The sequence below is a fragment of the Dermacentor andersoni genome, chromosome 10, assembly GCF_023375885.2.
Source record: "Dermacentor andersoni chromosome 10, qqDerAnde1_hic_scaffold, whole genome shotgun sequence".
In the NCBI taxonomy this organism is placed as follows: domain Eukaryota; kingdom Metazoa; phylum Arthropoda; class Arachnida; order Ixodida; family Ixodidae; genus Dermacentor; species Dermacentor andersoni.
In genome coordinates, this window is record NC_092823.1 from 48,490,097 (window position 1) to 48,504,034 (window position 13,938).

Here is a 13,938-nt window from a genome sequence, read left to right on the forward strand (position 1 = left end):
AAGGTGTGCCTAGCGCGTGAATGATTTCGCACGTCACGTCGCAGCCTTCCAGCGGACTAGTGCGATCGTAATTGGGCGGCGCACGTGACGGTGAGGAGGAGGTGGCGCCACGTCATAAGTGTATAAACTGATCGCGCTGATGACGTTCCAAGGTCTACAAACCGTATAATGCTTTCTTCGCATTCTTGCATGTAAGCATTCTTAATTGTCTGCGGAATTTCAAGTTTAGTAATTGCATTCACGCCAGGTGTTGTTGCGCGCTCTGCGCATTGAGTTCACAGTTGGAGAGCCGACCGCGGCGGTGGTTGTCGGCGTCGAACGACCGATGAGCGTGCACACTTTTGTGGCTCACGAAGACGGCCGTGTCAGTATCCAACTGCGAAAGAAACGGCTACCCCTGTGCCTTAGTGTCACACGTGTGCTTGCCATTCCGGTCCCTCATATCTTGCAAGAAATTTAGCTCCCACGGTACAACCCAATGCATTGCAATATATCTTACATAAGTCTAAAACCCGCCGCGGTTGTTTAGTGGCTCTGTTGTTGCGCTCCTAAGCATGAGGTCACCGGATTGAAGCCTGGTCACAGCGGATGCATTTCGATAGGGGCCAAATGTGAAAGCACCCGTGTACTTAGATTTGGCTGCGCGTTAAAGAACCCCACGTGGTCCGCCTTTCCGGAGTCCCCCACTACGGCGTGCCTTATAATCGGATGGTGGTTTTGGCAGGTAAAACTACAGTTTTTAGAGACGTCTAGCACCGATTGTGCAGCTTCGTGTATTACGAAATGTGCAGCAGGCTTTCGCCTTCTCGTTTTGCACGAGTGTAACACCTTCCGGACTTTCTTTTTTAGGTTTCTCAGGATGTAAGAATAGCGGTAAGAGTTCAGGATCAATTTTTATTTACGGAGAAGTTTAAATATGTCTAAAAAGCTTTACGACTTTGAACAGCTGCAAATAATATGACTCAGTGAAGCATCTGTACTTTAATGCCGCCTGCTTATCACCTGCCCTCTCCCATTCGTATTACCAACTTTGCAATGCTTTGGCGTCGGGACCACCACATCACACAAAAAAAAGGATCGACAGGCTAGTACATTCTCTCAGATGTCTTGCCCTTGGCTTATCAGCAAGCTGAATCTGAAAGCGTGCAAAAGTGAAAAAAAAAGAAAAGATATATTCTAGATACTGACCCTGCATATAATTAAACAATATTACTTGCTGATGAATTTTCAAAGACAATAGGTTGGAAAATCTAACAATTCTTTTGTCAACAACGTTTGATTAACATCATAAAGGTCTTTGCAATCAGGTAATCTCTACAATACAATACCGCCTCACAGTACAATCCATTATCCACAGGGCACCCGGGAACATTGCTCCTAGCTACTTGCTGATGATAATAGCACCAACATTGCTGCGCATGGGGTAAACCGATTAAGAGATGTGTTTTATGTGTTAATGTTCTCCTATTTCGCGTTACGGATTACTTGTTTTTCCTTCAACTTATTGTTACTCCTTGCAACAAGTGGGGTGGAATAATACATCACACGATGACGTTAATGTCCACGCGCCGGCGCTTGGATTTATTTCATAGCGCGCGCGTGCGTGTGTGCATGCGCACCTATGTGTGTGTGTGCCTGTGTTTGGCTGACGGCTCAAAATGCGGACTGAGCGCTCGTGTCAACTAAATGTTGACTGTTTTTATAGAACGGGACATTACTGGCTGAGGTCTGCGGTATCGCGAGCAGATGCCTCCCTTCATCATGCACAATGCCGGCGATATATTTGGGCGTACGTGGCTTTGCCGGCTGAATTTGTGTGATGCCTGCACTCGAGTCATGTGGTACGCTTAAGTATATCTGGGCAGGTTGGCAGGAGAACACAGGTGGATGGCTGCATGCGTTCAAGCAGAGATGCATTGAATTGCGAACTCCGGACAGCGACGCGTCCGTAATTGTCGCTTTCTTTGATTAACGTGCTCCTTATTAGAGGACAGTCTGTTGATTATGATACATTCTTTTGGTGCTGCATTCAAGTGGCGCAGGCGCTCTGTTAACCATGCGAGGTTATCGTGTGATGGGTCTGGAGGGTATATATGAGCTGTTTTTAGGAATGAAAAATTCAGTTGTCAGAAGCTGCGCTGGAATTTGTCTCAGGTCATTGTATTTGTCTGACATCTTTCTTTCTTTCTTGCACACATACGCACACACACATTTTTTGTACAATATACGCACAATATGTATGGTCCCATAGCCAATGGCCAGAACCGGCCCCATCTAGAAGTATACATAAGAGAAACTGTTATACATTAATAGAAGTCAAACTGTAAGTTGAGAAAGGCCGAACTCGAGAATTCAAGGTTGTAGATTGGGACATTTTTTGAAAGTTAAGAGCCCAAAGCATAAAATAAACCACCAAACTCAATTTCACAGACAGGTGGGAGGGCATCAGAAGGGACATCAAAACAGCGTCTAAGCGGATTGTTACAGCCACTAATGTGTAGGCAATGTACGTGAAACTTGCTCACTTATTAGAGGTCAAGGAAGCCATAACCCGAAGGTGGACGGCACAAAGGCTAAATCGTAGGCGGAGAAAAAGAATCGCAGAACATTACAAAAAAATCTTATAACACTGTAACCCCCTCTGCCACGAACAGTGGGATGAGTTTTGTGAGTCAATCGATAGCAAGGCGTAGAAACTGATCAAGCATCTGCTGGATGAAAAAGGCACTAAAGCCAACCAGAGACACAGCCTTGCTCGAGCTATACACATAGCCCTTAATGATCAGCCCATCGAAACAGCTATGAAAAAACTAATTCACAAATACCTACCAGTTAGAAATGAGCAGGACCAACCACTTCCATCAGTATGCAGGGAAGCCGCTCAATCTGAACTCGAACAACCCTTCACCACATCTGAAATCCGGAGGTGGTAAGTGAACTAAATCGAAAGTCAGCTCCTGGTCCTGACAGAGAAATAAACAGATCACTCAGCAATTTCGATGAGCCGTCAATTGAATCGCTGGCAGACTTCATCAATGAAGCACGGATCTCAGGCGAAGTCCCAGAAGAATGGAAAACCTCACAAGTTATACTAACACCGAAGCCGGGTAAACCCCCTAGCTTGGACAACTTACGCCCAATATCACTGACATCTTGCGTAGGAATGCTCGCTGAACCCACAATCCTAATAGGCTGAAAGATTACTTAGAAGACAATAATGTATCACTCACAACAGGCTGGGTTTTAGGACCACACTTTCCAGGCAGGATTCCATGGAGCAAATCAAACAGCACATACTAGACGCATATTCTAGATATACCAAGGCCCTACTTGGGTTAGACTTGGAAAAAGCGTTCGACAACATCAAGCATGAGTACATCCTCAAACCTCAGAAAACATTGGACTCGGTTTGATGATGTTTAACTAATCAAATACTTTCTCGAAGTACACACGGCGACGATAAAGGTCAGAGACACAAACTCGGAAGTGGTCCCCCAAGGATCCCCGATCCCCCAAGGATCGGGGATTTCTCCAGTCCTTTCCAACCTTTGTATAATTGGTCTGTCCAGAAAGCTGGGCAACATTACGAGAATTGACCATACCATATATGCTGATGATCTCACTGTATGGTGTGCTGGTGGCAATGAAGGGCACATACAGGTCGCACTGACTGAAGCGATCAGGACGGTGGAGGAATACCTGAGACCCAGTGGACACAGGTGCTCCCCACCGTACTCGGATTTGCTAATTTATAGACGCAAAAAAAGGGGGTAGGCTTAAGGGCTGGAAACAACTATCGCAAAGCTATATACTCCTACACTCAGAAAATGCTCTCAATATGTCCAAAGTCAACGTAATCAGGGTACTAGGCTTTTTCATTGATGCAAACGGTGGAAACCATAGGAAGCTCAAGAAAATCACCCTTAAAACGGATAACGCGTACAGGATGATCAGACACCTCGCAAAAAGACACAACGGGATAAAAGAAGATAACTTCATCAGGTTAATCAACTCTTTCGTACTTTGTTATATTTCATACGCCGCTGCCATTTACAAGTGGACGCCGGTTCAACTTCAGAAGCTTGACGCAGCGATCAAGAAGGTAGTTAAAAGCGCATTGGGGCTCCCAATTCGAACCAGCACTAAAAAACTCCTCAAGTTAGGAATACACAACACGACCATAGAGATCGCCGAGGCTCAAGAAATATCACAAATCGCGAGACTATCTACAACCTGCACGGGAAGGTCAATGCTGGACAAGATCATGATCAACCTAATCACGAGTTCAGCCCAGTAAACTAAAGTCCGTCAACAATTAGCAGACAACATAATTGTCGCACCACTACCCAGGTATATGCACCCAACACGTACCATCAACAGGAGAGTTGCACAAGCCAGGGCGTTAATCAAGAAAATGGATAAAGGGGGCAGACGAGGCTGCTTTTTTTATTCGGCTGCCTACAAGCGTCGGACTAAGTTCGCGGCGGCGGTAGTGGATCACCAGGGCAAATACACCTACTGCGCCATGGTCTACACTAGCAAACCTGAAGTCGAAGAACAAGTTTCCATTGCGATCGCGCTAACAGACGAGCGATGCACAGAAATATGTAGCGACTAGAAAACGGCTATTAGAGCTTTCTACAGGGACAAGATTGCCCCACAGGCTGCGGGAATAATTAGCACAAGACAAACAAATGTTACACATTCTATTTATTGGTTCCAGGTACACATTGCTTCACTTGATGATATTCCTGTCCATCTAAATGAATCGGCCAACAGCGTCGCCGTCGAACTTACAGACCGGGCCGCTCTTACATATGGCTTTGATTCTGCTGGATTGGAGAACTTACAGAGAGATACGCTCATTACATACAATAAATTACCAAAAATTACACATGGGAAGGAGGGAGTATGCATCCTCTCACTGTAGGGTAAACAGGCAGAAGCAGTTACACTCAGGCAATTACAAACACTGTGTTACAATTCATATGCACAAATGAAGGAATGGTATGACATTGCAAGCGTGAATATTCTATCCAAAGCATGCAAAATTAGATGTACACGCTTGAACATATGCTGTGGGACTGCGGGTCACTCGGCCCTGGCATTTTCCGGAATCGGTTTTTAGAAATGATTAGATCCCACGATCATATCCCTCAAGTCCTGGCTGTCCAGTACGCCCGTGATAGGGCTAGAAGTCTTGAGCTCCCGGTCCCAACATGGGACTAGCAAGGCAGGTGGCAACACCTTGTACATAATCAGAATACAGATTTTTCCTCCTCCACCTCCTCCTACCCAGAACACCAAGGTAAGATAAAGAGTCTATACCAGCCAGAGGTGATTACTAGTACCTAGTAGTACATCAGTGTGTGGTCTACTACTAGTTAGTTAAGGCGTGGAATACCGCATTTATCGTTTTATTATTAATAATGGTATGCGTGTTAGCAGGAACGAATCTGCCAGTTTGGCTAGTTCATAATATTCTTTTTATTCTGTATCTGAAATATTGTCACCAGTAATAATTAGGGAGGTATCGTCAGCATACATGAGCATTTCGGCAGCGGTTAGTACTCGCGGTAAATCATTTACGTCTCGCAAGTAAGGCAATGGGCCTAATACGATACCTTGTGGCACACCTGTTTCTATGCACTGAAGGGAAGAAGTAATGTCAATAATAATTACCATTTGTTCAGAACCTTTACGGAGCTCTGAAATGAATGCCTTACATTGTTCCGGAAATCATATTTGGGTATATATAAAGTAAAAGTTTCTGGTCTACAGTAACAAATGATTTTTCAGGCCAAGGAAAAGCACTACAACGAATTTGTTATTCTGAAGGGCGGTGTTGAATGGTAATGTCTGGCTCAGACTGAGCACTCTAGATGTTATAGAATTGGTCGCAATCCGTGCGGATGTAGACATAACGCGTTTTATTTGTCCAAAAATGAATGCATGCGAATTGCGAATATTTATTAAAAAAATAGCAGTGGCTTAGCTCAGATATGCGAGGATATACGTAGCGTAAAGGTACGGTTATGCTTCGTTAATCTCTTGCCTTGCTTGCTAACCTTAGCTTATCCGGCTAAGGCCTTGTTCACAAATGTGTCCAAACGGATAGTTCACAAAGTCCGAGAGGAAGAGCGTAGACGCACTCGCACTTTCACAGAGTTTCATAGCATGTTCAGTGCACCGACGAGTCTTGGGATCGTCTGTGACACTCTCCTGATCCTGCCGCGGTTGTTGGGAAGTCATAGCACGGCGCTGAGCTCCTCGGCGACGTCTTTTCACTAGGCGTTCTTCGTGATTCTCCGGTGTCTCGACCGCACGTTTGCCTTGGCACGCTCGTTCTTTCGACGTTCGACGGCCAACTGCCAAGCGACCACTTCGGGGTCTGAAGAATTTAGGTTTTCCAGTCTTTTAAGCTGACTGGCAGCGGCTCGACTCTATAGACCTCAGACTCTGCCCAGGCGGCGCTGCGGAAAAACCCGTCACCAGCGCCCTCATCGCAGCCTCGGCATGAACTGAGTAGTGCAAGGAGAGCTGTCCGCAAGCGAAGGTGCATAGGCCACAATGGACCCTTCTCTTTCGTTGGTGTTGAGGTACAGTTTCCTAAAAATCAAGGACCTGGAAAGCTTCTTCCGCCCATCCACGCTACGGAAAGGAAGCGCAGCAGGGCTAAGTACGTGTATAATATAAAATAAAGTCTCAAGTGTTATATCGGCGTGCTGCAACTCGCAAGTACAGAGAGCATCAGGTTTGTTTATAGGCATATCAGCATAAAAATCTAAGCATTTCAAATTGGTTCATATTGAATATGTCCTGAACACAAGACTTTAATATCTCCTATATTTTTGTGTATTTTATAGTAATGGTTTGTCTCGCAATTATTTACAGAGTAAATCCTTTCATAGTCTTTTCCAGGATAGCAAACAGAAAACGTTTTCCAAGGCAGCAAACAGCGCGCGATCATAACGAAAGTAAGCTTCCTACAGTGCCTACGCGCTGCATCTTTCTTTCTCGCAGGAGCTACGGAATCACTCAGTACCTTAATTTGAACTTTTCGCAGACCCTTCGAGCAACAAGCGCGCAGAAATAAATGTAAATAAACGCGAAATATTTTTTCTTTACACACGTGCGTTACTTTGCAATTACACAACCAGTGCTGCTACAGCAACTTTATTGCTCACATTTGAAAAACGCAGTCGAACAGGCTCAGCCCATTGCGAAGCGTGCTTGTTGTATCGGCGCAGAACATACAAAATACCGAAAGTAGAAATGAGCTCGCTATACCACGATGCTCTAGAACAGGATTTTGAATTCATAAACGAACCAAAATGTTTGGTTAAGCTGACCTGCCAAATCTCTCCATTTCACTTGTTGAGATATCGATAGCACTTGAGCAGGATGGTTCGCAACGTTGGTTTTTCTGTTACCAGCGAAGTGGCGGCTGCAGATTCTTGAGTTTTCGCTTAGTTACCACGGTCCTCCATCAGGGCTACGCAACACAATTACAGAAGAACAAAATTGTCGCACTTTCTCATGCGAGCCGCTTTGTTGTGGGGAATGCAAGTAATCTGATTACCCAACAGGTTGAACGGCCCGTATCCAGCGCTCTCGCCTTTCCCCTTCATACGATGGCGATGGAAATCGGCAAATCTGAACGTTGTTATTCCGTCCTTCACGTTCATGGCAATTTACAACACAACAGTAGCGTCGATTGCGGCGTTTCTTCGTAGCGCGCGGAGCTATCCCGGTTGCCGTCGTTTCCGCCATCAGTCTGAAGAGTGAGCCAGCAAGCGCGGCCCATCCGACTATCGTAGAAATCCATAGCTCTCTGTCTGGGTGTTAAATGCGCAAAACGCTCGCAATATGGACCAAAATCTAGTTAAATCGTTGTTTCGCAGTCGCTAGCTGCATAGGCAACTTAGCAAGAGAGTCGGGCATCGCACTACTCAATTACTGCCTCTTCGCACCGGCAGGTGGCGCTACGCGTCTCGCAAAACTCCAGAGTCTGACGTCCATTTAACCTCCATGTCGAGCGCGCTGCATCAACCGTCTCTGCCGCGCATTTATACGCACGGTGCGCCCTCCTCGCGCATGCGCAGGGCCGCGTGGCGCCGCAATCGTAAATGCAGCAGCGGGAGCACACGGCACCGGCACGTCTGCGGAGACTGCGACGCCACCCCTCTGGAATGCGGTGCAGTCGGCGGCGGCGAGGATACCGCGCTGGCTGCGGCCGCGGCGGCGGTGAGGGCGACGCAGCTGCGCTTCTCGTGACGTCAAGCGGCTCTTGTGCATGCGCAGTATGGCAGGCGCAGAACTACGCGAAGCTCGGCTCCAACCCGCGTAGTGTAGCTTTACGCTACAATGTTGTTAGGAACGCTTAGTACAATTATCGGGCAGTAGAAAAAATTGCCAGACCTGCCCCCCTTTTTATAGGCAGGGGTAACTTTGCCTATATTAAAAGTCGATGGGCGTTTTCTTGTACGTAGTGAGTGGTTAACTAGATCACATAATATGCCTGCTATTATATCAGTATTCCCGTTTATAACGAATTACGAAATCTCCTGTAGGCCTGGTGCTTTAGTAATTACCAGCTTACTCACGATAGACGGAATTTCATACAACTCTATATAATGTATAACAAAACTACTGGTCCTCGAAATAGCTTCATACGATGCTTTGGTGGAACGAGGCAACGTATTAGCCGGAGAGGATGTAACATTTGTAACGTAAGCGCTTAAGTCATCGACAGTATTCATAGTAACATTATCAGGTACAATATTTTTATTGTGAGTGTGTGCAGGTTCTTTGTTGAATATTCGCCAAATTTTCCGCGAGTTCGCAGCAGCTTGTTCAAAAATGCTGGAAGAATATTTGTTCTTGCATTTACGTGACATAGTTACGGGCTTATTACTGGCCGTGTTGTACTCAATTAAAAGACAGGCATTGTGCTTATCGAGATTCAATTCATACCAACCGTCTTTTGCTTAAGCACATCTAATAATTTATTCGTCCCCCATGGATAAATTGGTATCTCATATGTGCGTCTATGGATAGTCTTGGAGTTTTCAACGGAGTCTACTATAACAATAAATTAGTTTATTCTTCGTCTACGTCGTCATGATCAACTCCATGCCAACTGATTAAAAGTAAAACATTAGGAACCTTTGAATAAGCAACTTTGTAAGAGGTTATGTGGTCAGCATGGTCTACCATAGGCGTTGGTTCTACCGTGACAAAGAGTGGCGTGTAATCGAAGACATGCTCATTAAGAACGCCTGCTGTTATGTCAGTAGGAATACTGGCGGTGACATCGTCTAAAACATCGGTGACATCGTCTGATGTTCCGGTCATCCGCATAGGCGTAGTAAATAGATTGAGAAAATTATATCTTTCATTAGGTAAGTATACTATTTGTAGCTAGCGCTCAAGGCATTAATATTTATATCGCCAATAATTATAACCTGAGTATTTGCCAGTCCTTGACAAGGCCGAAAGAAATTCCTCAAGTTTGTCAAAAACAGCTAGTGCCAGTGTTTAGTGGCCGATAAATCACACCAATGACAACAAAGAATTCGATCTGTAGATAAAGTGATTCCATACATGCTAGGCTGCCTGTAAATTCAGATAGTATACATTACTACGGCAAATATATAATTCCTTTATAAACTTCCTATAAATACTTCATAACTCCTAGTGAGCACATGTTAGTGTTTGATGAATTACACCTACAATGGCACAGTAAGCTTTGTCGAAAAAGATCAAGGGAAAGCTGGTCGTCATTCCACCACGCAATAACGCCCCGTAAGAAGTAGTATGCTCATGATAATTGAACACTGAAACCAGAAGAAAATTTTGAAAAATTCAATGACGTGCAGATTTTGCTTCATGTTATATACGCACTAAATGGACACTGAATGACGAATGTATAACTTTACTCTTCTTACGCATTAGTATTACAGTCGATTACCAGCCTATTGTGTAACCTTTGAAACATGTGTAACCACATTCTTTAAAACCTGGTTTGAACAGACCCAAGCGTTTCGGGGACAAAAATAAGATGAAGACATTGAGTGCTATTTTGTCCGTTTAAACTCCTGACATAGTAGGGCAGCAAACCCTAGCCATAACATCTACCTAAGACTTATCTTTATTTTTTCAGACCTACATAGAAGTTGCGAAATCCGCATATTGAGAACGAGGGAGAATCTCACTGTGGTATCTCGAGAGTGCTTCGAAAAGTTTGCAGATATATGCAACAAAAACGACACACTGTTTGTGCACCCATCTGGTACTGATTGCATTCCTGTATCTGAGTGCAATTTGAAGAACGCTTTTGCAAACCTCCGGCTTGGCCAACAGGTGACATCAATTTGCGGAATTTCGTTACCGCCACCGGTTATCTACGTTGGCTAAGTGTTATATATGATGATGCCTGAAAATAAAACAAAACATGGTAGTATTGCTTTTTATCAACTTCGGATATACGTCGCAAATAGAGCTGCCGCCATTCTCAGGATCCTACAGGCATGACGTACTCTAGAGAATTATGAAAATCTTCAAAGGTTTGTTTGCCCTATGATTGATTGCTTCGAAAAAAAAAAGATTACGGAAGAACTCATCTAAGGATGACTGTCGGCGGTAATGCGAATAGTAATCGAGCAACGTTTATTGCTCTATTCCTGTATCGCCATTCTTGCAGCCACGTTTATTTAACGCATGTAGTAGTAATTCTGAGACTTTGGTTGGTTCGGTTACATACCACATACTGCGATATCTTTCCACTTTGCTATGGCACTCGCTTGCCAAGGTTGCCTGTGAGCATGTAAGCAGGACAATGAGCCTATGATGCCGACGCAGTGACGATGGAGGGAAGAAATAACGAATGGTAGCGATGGAAGGACAAAGGCGTATAATGGTGACAGCATGACGACAATGAAATTTCGATTAATCAATTATTACGATGGTATAAACACAATTTTACGACGATGACATAAAGGCAGTGAGATGACGACGATGGCATGATGACGACGGTATGATGACGGTATGAAATCGAATGCATCATAGCCTGTGTGTGAAGGCGAAGCAATGACGACGATGGCAAGACAAGAGAGGCATAATCCAGATTGAATGACAATATCTTGATTACGATTGATTGAAAAAAGAGCAATGACGTCTATGGATGAAGAAAGGTGGTTTGACTACTACGCCAGGGCCACAATAGGATGACGATACTGAATTAATGACGATGAGGAAACGATAGTGGGACAATGATGGCTTGACGACAAAGGTATGGCAATGACGGCATCACTAGAATTTTGGATGTAGAACTTACGATGACGATGAAACTGTTGCGACGGCATCACGAAGACTATATAGCGAGCATATAGTAACGTCGATGGCTTGACCACGGCATGATATGAATGCGATAACTAGTGTACGCCTAATGACAACGGTGTGATGATGACTTTGCCACGAAAGCTGTATGGTAACAATGATTTGGTGACGACGACATCACGAAAGTCAGGATGACGAAGCTTCAGTGACGAATATTGCAGGACCATTACGTCCTTACGAATATCGTCTGACAATGGAGGCATGATAACGACGCTCTGATGATGGCGTGACGACATAGGCCATATTCACGATTGAATGACAACAGCTTGATCACACTACAATGATGAAGAACGATTCACGTTGATGATAGAACGAATGCGATTTGGCGACGACGACATGAAGACAATGGGATGACATTACACAAGTGATGACACTGATACAATGTCACAGGCCGACACTGCAAACGAAACAAAGTCACAGCGTGAGCTGGAGGAGCGCCTCCGTAGGGACCATGGTGAACTACTTGAAGATGGTAACTGAAAGTACTCCGTATAGGGAAGCCACAGCACGCACTTCAGGGTTTTGGGGGCAAACCTGAATGGCTGCATCTTCTACAGCACGCACTAGAGGGCCTTTGCGGAGAAGTGAGTTCGCGTCGTTGTCAAGAGAACAAACTTAACTGTCAGTTCGGCGTCGAAGGTGAGCTCTGGCTTGTGTTGTTCTCTGCACATTGGTCTGCTGTGCTCGTATTGCCTGTTTGCTTCCGCGTGCGTAGCTCTACAATTCACTTCTTCAGCAGCAGTTCGTAACTTCTGACGAGAGGCTATAACGTATGCTGAAGAGAAAGCATAAGCAACGAGACTACGCGGCACATGAGTCACATCCCTTGACACGTGGTACTATACAATGCAACTGCTACACGTCGTGACGCCTGCTGAAACACAACGCATCCGCAGTACAACATTCAGTCTTATTGACGCTACGCGGTGCGTATCTCATATTCCGTGACTCCTCGTATAGACGCTCGTATAGACGTAAGACGCTCGTATAGGGCATGTTTCCGCAGCAGATAGCAAGCGCTGGAGTGGCAAAATCTTAGGGTAGCTTACTCCTGCGCAGATAGACCGGGTTTGATCCCGTTTTTGCAGCGAAACTGTACATAGCTAGGGTTCCATACAATCTTGTATTCCGTGAACAGAAACTATAATCAGCAAGCAAAAATGCAATGGCTCATAGCCACGTAGGGCGGAGACCACAATCACTCAGCAAAGTGAAGCGAACAATGCTTAAATTCTTTCTAATCACGCATACAATATGCAGAACAGCATGTCAAAAACTCTCATCATCAGCAGCTCATTCCCCCTTCAGCAATAGCTCATACCCCCGTATGCAAGCAAAAAAAAAATGCAATGACACATAGTCCCGTAAGGTTCATGGCTACACTCACCTTGCGTGAATTACCTGTGATGACACAACCTCTGTTGCTGTTGGTGATTTCAATGTGGATGTGTCGGTTCCGAAAAGGGAGCGGTTCACGCGTTCCGTGTTGCAAACATATCCCTTGCGATGCCAGGCTGATCCGTCCCAACTGACGACCCAGCGGCGAACGTGCATCTATTTGACCTTACCGAAGATTGTGATTGCAGTTGTGAGTGAAATATTGACGACCGACCAAGAAAATAAATGATTGTATGTACCTTTCGTCACGATGAACACCCATCAAGGCAATAAATGAGTTCGTATCTTTATTCAAAATTATGTGTCACCTTCCTGTCGCGTGCTCACTAGTCACAGAGTGGAATGGTTCTTGATTTTTTCTCATTTCTAGCGATACCTGCGACGGACACCGGAGCCTGCAACAGCGGGTGACATCCAGAACGGACGTTTCACTGAGGAAATAACAGTTTACGCTGTAAAACGCCATCGTGATGATGACGGCGTGACGACGACAGCGTGCGACAATTGTGTGACCACAATGGCGGGATGAGGTCATGACGAGAGTGAGATGCCAAAGCTGTATTGATGAAGAAGCAATAACCACAACGGCACCCCGACCGCGAACACATATGTCGTGTCCCAAATTATTCACAACTTGAACAACTGTGTCACAATACATGGCATGACAAGGAGAGCATGACGAGAGTGCAATCCCGAAACTAAACTGACGACGGCTGAACGATCAGTGCCGCAATACTATGGGGCGGTGGCAACGAATGCATGACGACTGTATGACCACAATGTTATGACGAGAGTAAGTTCACAAACCTCTAATGAAGAAAATGAAATGAGCACGATGGCATCGAAACTTGGAGCACCTACCTAGTCATCCCAGCAGGTAGGTACCTAAACTGCGCTATGTATCCCAGTCTGAATGTATCCCACCAACACGCCCAAACTTCTTCCCTGCTATGGTACCTTGGGGCTATGGTACCTTGAGAAAAGGAAGGCAGGGATGTTACCTAGTCAAGGGTCCCGTAGGCTACCCTGCACTGTGGGAAGGAAGAAGGAGAATAGAAAGAAGGGAAGAAAGGGGGAGATGATGGCAGAGCAACCTGCACGGACAGCACTAGAGAGTCAAAGGCACTCGCTCGCACAAGC